Source organism: Branchiostoma belcheri, unplaced genomic scaffold (genome assembly GCF_001625305.1).
Source record: "Branchiostoma belcheri isolate BF01 breed outbred unplaced genomic scaffold, Haploidv18h27 scaffold3, whole genome shotgun sequence".
NCBI lineage: Eukaryota > Metazoa > Chordata > Leptocardii > Amphioxiformes > Branchiostomatidae > Branchiostoma > Branchiostoma belcheri.
In genome coordinates this window covers 271,460-279,061 of record NW_017803909.1, presented here as the reverse complement: position 1 = coordinate 279,061, position 7,602 = coordinate 271,460, and positions in this window count along the sequence as shown.

The window sequence follows — 7,602 nt, the reverse complement described above, 5'->3', positions numbered from 1 at the left end:
CAGTACAATACAGGATGCGACGTATGAAGTCATCACTGTCTGTTTCAAGGTCCTTAGATGTAGTACAGTCTGTCTTTTCAGGCTGCAAAACTTTGTGTTTTACTCATAGATAGGCTTTCTTCGGGTTTGTTCGCAACATTAAGTGTTAGTTTAATGTGACCTATTTTTACTTATCTCCTCACGCCTGTATGGGAATGAAAAGATAAGGATAACTCCAGACAGAACACCCCAGAAAGCATCTCCCTTTATCCCAGGGGTTAAATGGAAGTTTAAACCATTAAACGGACGTAAATCACTTGAGCGAAATCGCGTCTGAAACAGAACACGCCGGGCCTTGAAATTAACCAGAACTGACAGGGCCATTACTGGCCATTAACAGCATTAGGGCTGGGACACCGGGGAGGTAGGACCGGGCCATTCTCTAAGTAGGGGTGGACTCTTAAAGATTAGGGACGGGCACCTAAAAATCAATCGGGCAATGTATCTAAATCTGTTTTCAATAAACCAATCCTAGCGAAACACAATCTATTTTCCAACTTAAAGGCGGACCTTCTTCCGACGCACTAAAAATAAAATCAAACGGAAAGTTTCTACTTTTTTCAGAGACATAACTGTAGACGAGTAGACTTAAGCGATATTAATTATACGTATCGAAGAATCTATAGAAGAGAGAGGGTGGCTAATTCTATGAAAAACGGACTGGGGACATTACAACCCCTTCGTTCTCAAATAGACCAGCCTGTAGGGCAGTACTGATTGTGTAATTTGTCGGTGGGAGGGCAAACTGACCATCTAAATTAAACCTCCGCACCCCCAAAAATGTCTTAATTCCTTCAAGTCACAAAACCAACACTTTGACATGACCAGCTTATAACGATTTCAAGCTTTTACACCAAAAGTAACACCTTCCGTATGAGTACAAGTGAGTTTTCACTGAAAAGACTAAGATCTAGATTTGACCGTCCCTTTACTGTACAGCCCGGAGTGGTGGAGAACTCTATACGCAGTATTAGGCTGGTGGTGGGACCGGTGCTGAGTGACATCTGCCTACAGATGACAGACTGATAACACTGACAAAACGCTTTGCCAACACACCACGTGGACACATTCGCAAAACCTGTAGCACCAAGAGCTGTTGTTGCGCGCCAAAGTCAGACGATATTGTTCTTATTTTGACTAAAGGCAGAGATTATTACAGTAATGTTCGTGTGCACCAATAGTGCTGATGGTATCACATGACGGGCCTATGAAATTTGGCATCTTACTCCTTTACTGAGCTGTTGTAGATGTCCACACACACAACACTTGGCTCGTGTCAATCGGTATGTCCCGCTATTAGATGTTCGCCTGTGTATCGAGCTTGTGCAGGTAAGGGGAGGGCAGACGTACCCAGGGAAGTGCTATTAAATAAAAGGACGGTGCGAACTTTATTGGTGACTTAATGTATACACTCTTACCATAACCTCCTTGCTCTTCTTACCAAAGGCTACTTGTGATTAACTGTGTCTTGCGGTTGAAAGTATTTAATTTAAAACAAGGATATCGTGTTTGTCATTTTACACTGTTTGTCATTCCGTTTCAAAACGTTGCGTTTAGTCGACAAGAATTTTACAGACAATTGTCCCCTATGCATTCTCTATACAAAATGTGGCGAGCTATCTGTCTTCAACCTGCACCGTGTACCACACACGTATTGTTTTCTAACGTTGAGCACAACAAATTCCCAATGAAAAATCCCAATGGGAATCTCGACTCCCATTCCGTATTCCCGTGACGCTGTAAAACGCATTCCTGTGACACGGGCTCCCACGGGAATGCCGGGGTCCGTCCCATTGAAAGGTTTAATGAAACATATGTTCAATTTTCCGCTTGGGTTCCGCCGTGTATACCGGCACGAGCGATAACGTGTGGACCCTAATTCAGATGGACATGTACTGTGTTAGGTAATACGGGTCTTCCAAAACTAGCCTGTATGCCAGACTAGTCCCCTGTGTTCCAGGGCCTACACAAGCCACCTCCTCGGCCACAGGAACCGTAATCCGGGCGGCTGTGGTAAAATTTCCTCTGGGGTACGCTGTCCCTGAAACCGAGGATCTGGCTTGCGTAGACCACATAACTTACAGAAACAGTCTGGCATCCAGGCTATTGAAAACCGCAATTTTGTGTACTTATAAGTTGTCATTTGCAAGTTACCCTATTCCTGACAAGCATAGTACTACATTCTAACAAAATGCCATACATTTTGTGTCCTCTGTCAAAAACAACCTACATTCAGACTACAACAAAACCTTTGTGTCAATGTTAACGAACATAACAAACAATAAGTACACATATATGATTTATGTTCCCCTGCCATTCTTCATTTGGTCTGTTTTCCCATAATTTTCCCGTGATTTGTAAGATGTCACTCGAGGCTTTAGTGGGCATGGCAGAGGCTGTGATAATATCTTGTCCAAACACCAGGCCAGGACCCCGCTGAACGGCTACACTGTCCAGTTGCACACCAGATGAGACAGCCGGGTGGTCCTCTCTGTAACCACTATCCACGTCTCACCATGATTCATAGATACCCCCCCCCCCTTCTCAATACTGCCTTCGCTAAGCCTTTGCTTCTCTCCCAATAGTGTCTTTCCCTTCCACTCTTCAAACCAGAGGTTTGAGCTTCGGCTTGTTTTCTGTTGCGTCCTTATGTATTTTTTTCGGACTCTGTTTTTGTGCTGGTATCTTTTCTTACGCCAGCCTCGGAAGGCAAATGGTTTACTGTCTGGCAAATGGATACTGCCTGTCCATTTTGATACTGTCTTTGCAGCCAACGGAAGATCTGATTGGAGATTATTTACCTTGGGCTTTTGATGTCTTGACAGACTGTGTAATTGAATAGTTTTAATTTGTTAAAAAACAGATGAACCCACGAAATTTGGGACGAAAAGACTTTTGGGTCTCGTCTGAACTGAAACTTCCAGCTTGTGGTTGACCAATAGAACACGAATAATGCACATTTCCTCAGTGAGCGTCTTCAGATGACGTAACCCAACCCCGTTTTAGGGTTTAATTTAGCATGTAATTCCACCCCGCCCAAGAACGGATCAGATTTTAGTTCTAATGATCAGAACTAGGTTTAAGTCCCGGATATGGAGCCGAATTATGGCCTTAATGTCGCGTACCAGGCCCAGCGACGAGGAACTGTGCATATGTTTAGGTATAAGCCTGGGGCATGCTGTATTTGATACATTATAGGATCCTCTATTACACATTTGAACTACTTTAGTATAGTAAAATGAGGGAACTTAAAAACAAACTTTGTATACCTGCGGAAGCGTCATAAAAGGTAGAGACTAAAAAGCTCAAATACATGTATGTAAGTTTTGTTTCCATTAGTCAAACATGATAGCCCTGTTTCTCAATGAAGTCACAAAGAGTGCGTCTACTGATTATTCCAAGAAAGTGTCTACCGTTTGAAACGGTGTACTTTCAGCAGGTGTTCTAACTTCTACCCGACTGGGCCAGCCTTCGGTTTTGTGAACAGCAAAAACATCTCGTGAGCAGATGAATGGGTAGATAAATCATATGGGAAACTTGGAAACAGAAGCTTATATGGATCGTGCAAAGTTCCATGATGAAAACGTTTTTCGAATCGTTCAGCGTCCGTACAAAACATTTTAGTATCCACAACCAAGCAAATGTTGTTGTCCAACGACTAATCTACTACTAACGAATACACACACATTGCAAGCTGTAGTCCGTTTATCAAGTGCAAGTATCTATCACCTGGCCAATGGGTTTGGCTACTCATAATAAGCACCCCTACCCCAATTAGTAGACCCCGTATGCTCATCTCTAGTAAAGAGGACCGTTCCATTCAAAACAATCATGGAGGGGAGAACAGGATAATCATTCTTGCCATAACATCACTTAACAGTGCATATATTTCCATGCAGTAACTTTGTCAATGCCATACTATTTTTACTTGCCTACTGTCGAAACGTCGACCTTTTTCATATCTTAAAATGTTCTTATGCCTCCCCTCCTTGTAATGGACTAGCCCACATCGCTGTGCACCCCTGCAACACGCCAGCTTCAACTCGTCTTTCATCTCCTAGGAAACTTGACCTATATAGCATGGCGACCCCTGACTCAGGCATCACAAATAGGGGCAGGCCAATTAAAACTACACGCACCAAGCGGTCCTCCGGAGAAATGAGCACCTACTCATGCCATCACCCGTTTTGTTGGAGCCACAAAAATGTCGTACGTGGAGTTATGACAGGGCGTTACGGAATGATATTTCTAGATGCACCTGGACCGGTGCAGATACAGTTCGTCGACGCAAATATTTGATTTCTCGAAGCCATTATATAACAATATAACACATAGTGCACTAATCTCGTGTGTTTTATTTCCAGTGAGAACTAACGGTGCAAAATATGCACATTGCATGCTATTGTGCCGTTTATCTAAGTACATTGTAATAATGAAATGCCTCTATTGGTAAGTTATTAAAATTTGCTTCAAGTAATATTTTACACTGTCTGCTGGGTTTTATCGAGGTCTCCTCGGTTTTATGACAAAAACTGTGACATTTAAGATTTATGGTAAACTCCTGACGGGCGCTCTTGCCGTATCAATGCCAAGTATTGCGCAAATAAAGTTTATGCAAAGAGACGAGGGTTGGTCTAGTGTTCTCTCTGGGCTTTCATGGTTCAGAGTCGTGTGTGCCACGCGTCGTGTCTGGTAATGTTGTCATGCCGGGGTTCCTGGGGTCAACAGCCAAGGGCGCTATTATGGACTTACGCACACCTAATTAAACGCCGAACCTGTTCGCTGTTCACTCGTACCAATTACATGGCTGTTACAAGATCACCGCTGCGATTAACGGAAGAATGTAAACTTTGACAACATGAAACTGGACCAAACCAGACCAATCATGGTGGCACTATGTCCTTGGCAGGTGTCAGAAATTAACATCCCTTTTAAGCTATATATCGAGATGACAATTCGGGATAGAACATCACTTGCTTTATCTCAAGAAAACGTAAGATTGCATATACATGTATAATTTAGTGGTTAGAATACATAAAAATGCAGTCCAAATGTCTTGCCCCCCTCCCCCATATGCCCAAACTCCAAACCACCCATACGCCAGTCAAACCTATCGCCCCATCTCTCCTCACGTCGACGTGACCCACATTTACGTGTGGTGTTTTTTTCTAGTTCCACAGTTTGAAGGAACACAGCGATCTTGTTTTGGTACGGCCCTTGGGTACACAGTGGAGGTTGCCTGCTGCACTCAGCACGCAGGCTTCACCTGTGGAAACGTTTGTTCTTCGCGCGAACTCGTGTTTTCTTATGGGAGCCAAGACGACAAGACAAACACTTAGAGAACAGATAGTCTTTCTCACTTGCCATCTGTGTGCCAGCAAAGATGTACGCACAGGAAAAAAATCGCACCCTATTAATATTTTCTCTCAGAACGGAAAGAAGCTCATTTGCATGGTTTTTGCAGCGCTTGCCGGATAAGAAAGATCTAAATAAAAAACAAGATAAAGACAGCCCTAGTAATTTGCGGTTAACAGTGACAAGGATACAAAAGCAATTCTAGTCAAATAGATTACTTTAAGATAGGTATCGAAGATGATGCATAACTAGTACAATTTCAACAGATATTGCAAAGTTTGTGACAACCAATGCAATCTGATATGTCTACATGTCTACAATGTACTAGATCTTCACATAAGCTTTCTGTAAAAGAAAACACTAAAATGTATAACTCCAAAATAGAAGAATCCCATGTACCCTGTAGGAAAACTATCCATCCCTAACAGACCTACACAGAGGACTCCTTTCTTTGTCCGGATTGAGGTACTCTCGACCCCAGGTCCCCCTCTACATAAGTCTCGTTCACATGGGCCACTGAACCCCGTTGTTTGTTTTTATTTGCAGAACGTTTTAGGGACAATTTGGGACTAAGGTTGGTGATCTCATAGGCTGAAATGTTTCTGATCTTTTCACACTGAGATTGGGAGACAATTTCTGAGGGAAAGGATTCTGTTTTCTGTGCTTCAACAAGTATTGACATGCCCCCCTCCCCCATCGAGACCTACATGTACAGTTGAGCCTACATTTCATTCCAAGTAATTTCAAACAATCACCTTTCACAATCGAAACTTTGCTATTCAGGAGGAGGCTCGTGGTAAAAGAAAACAACTCTTTCTTTTCCTTTTCGTGGATCCTGAATCCCTGGATCCAGAGTCTATTGACATATCTTTCCCGTGCTGAAATCACTGTACACATCGCCCTTGTTATGGACCAACACCTCCCATTGTTCACACCTATTTGCGAAACGGTTCGGGAGTATATTACGAGTTTATTAAAAGTCAATTAGCATGTTCAGTGAGGTGAGAAGTGTTGTTTACAGCAATCATGTCACAATAGAACATGTCCACTCGTAGGCGGGCCAATAGTTAACCCCTCTGGAAAAGGGCAGTGAGTATGTCTGTCGACCAACACAGATCGAGTGTGTATAATACAATGAGAAGAGACACCAATGAACATTTACTAGCCTAATATTTAGATCACTGGGGTAAGAGTGTGGGGGAAATTCGTACTTCAGAATGTGAAAATAAGTTGCATAATCAATTTTGAAAGTTGCTGCATACCGGTGCAGCTATAGCGAGGGATGTGGAGATTGTATATATTGTTGAAAATGTATTTTCAATATTTGCATGTAGTTTTCGTCTGGTTAATGCATGCATAGAATATTCGCCTGCTTATTCCATTCATTCAAGCAAACTTTGCCCCCCTCCCCCAGCTGCAGGTTACCTGAGAGAGAGTCTATAAAACGGGTGATGAATTGTTTCAAGGAGGTTATATGGGAAAAGTCGGTGGTGATTTGTCGGCACATTTTCCTGCGGTGTGCGGGCGGGGCGGCACAGTTGGTCCGCACCGCAGGCATCTGCTCTGCCGTGTTTACGCGGGAAATCCGCTACAGTGTGAACGATACAACAGATACAACTTGTATCGTTCTTTAGTACTTTTACTTCTCTCAGTAACGGCAGTGTGTGTGTGTGTGTGATCAGCAATGATCTGACCACTTCGTTGCCTATGCCATATAGAAGTACGTTTAGTTTTAAAATCTGTAAGAAATTGCTTTTGCATATTGTATTCAGTAGAAGATACTCGAGTCTAAAATTGCTGGAAAATTGCTCTATGTCTTGACTACAACTCGACAGCCCCCCTCCCCATGTACTTCACGCCCTGTCCTGTAAGTCATCCTGTACAAGCCAGTAAGGCGGGGCAGCGCTAATGAAGGAATGCGGGCAGGGGTAAGCCGAGCTCCCGCCATGTGTGTGGCGCGCCTCGCCGCTGACGGCTCCGCCCGCCCGCGTTAATGTCACCTACAGTTACCAAGAACAATACCCGCTAGACGTGCGCCCGGCCCTCCCAGATAACCTCTCACCCCGCCCAGCAGAGAACCCTTAATTGACTTTAGATCGGCCCAGCTGGGGCGCCGTACAAATGTTCCACCATGTTCCTGCGGTTTAAACCGTCAATCAGGGTTAAAATCGTGATGAATGTGCTGTCATGTCACGATCTGTGCTCAGG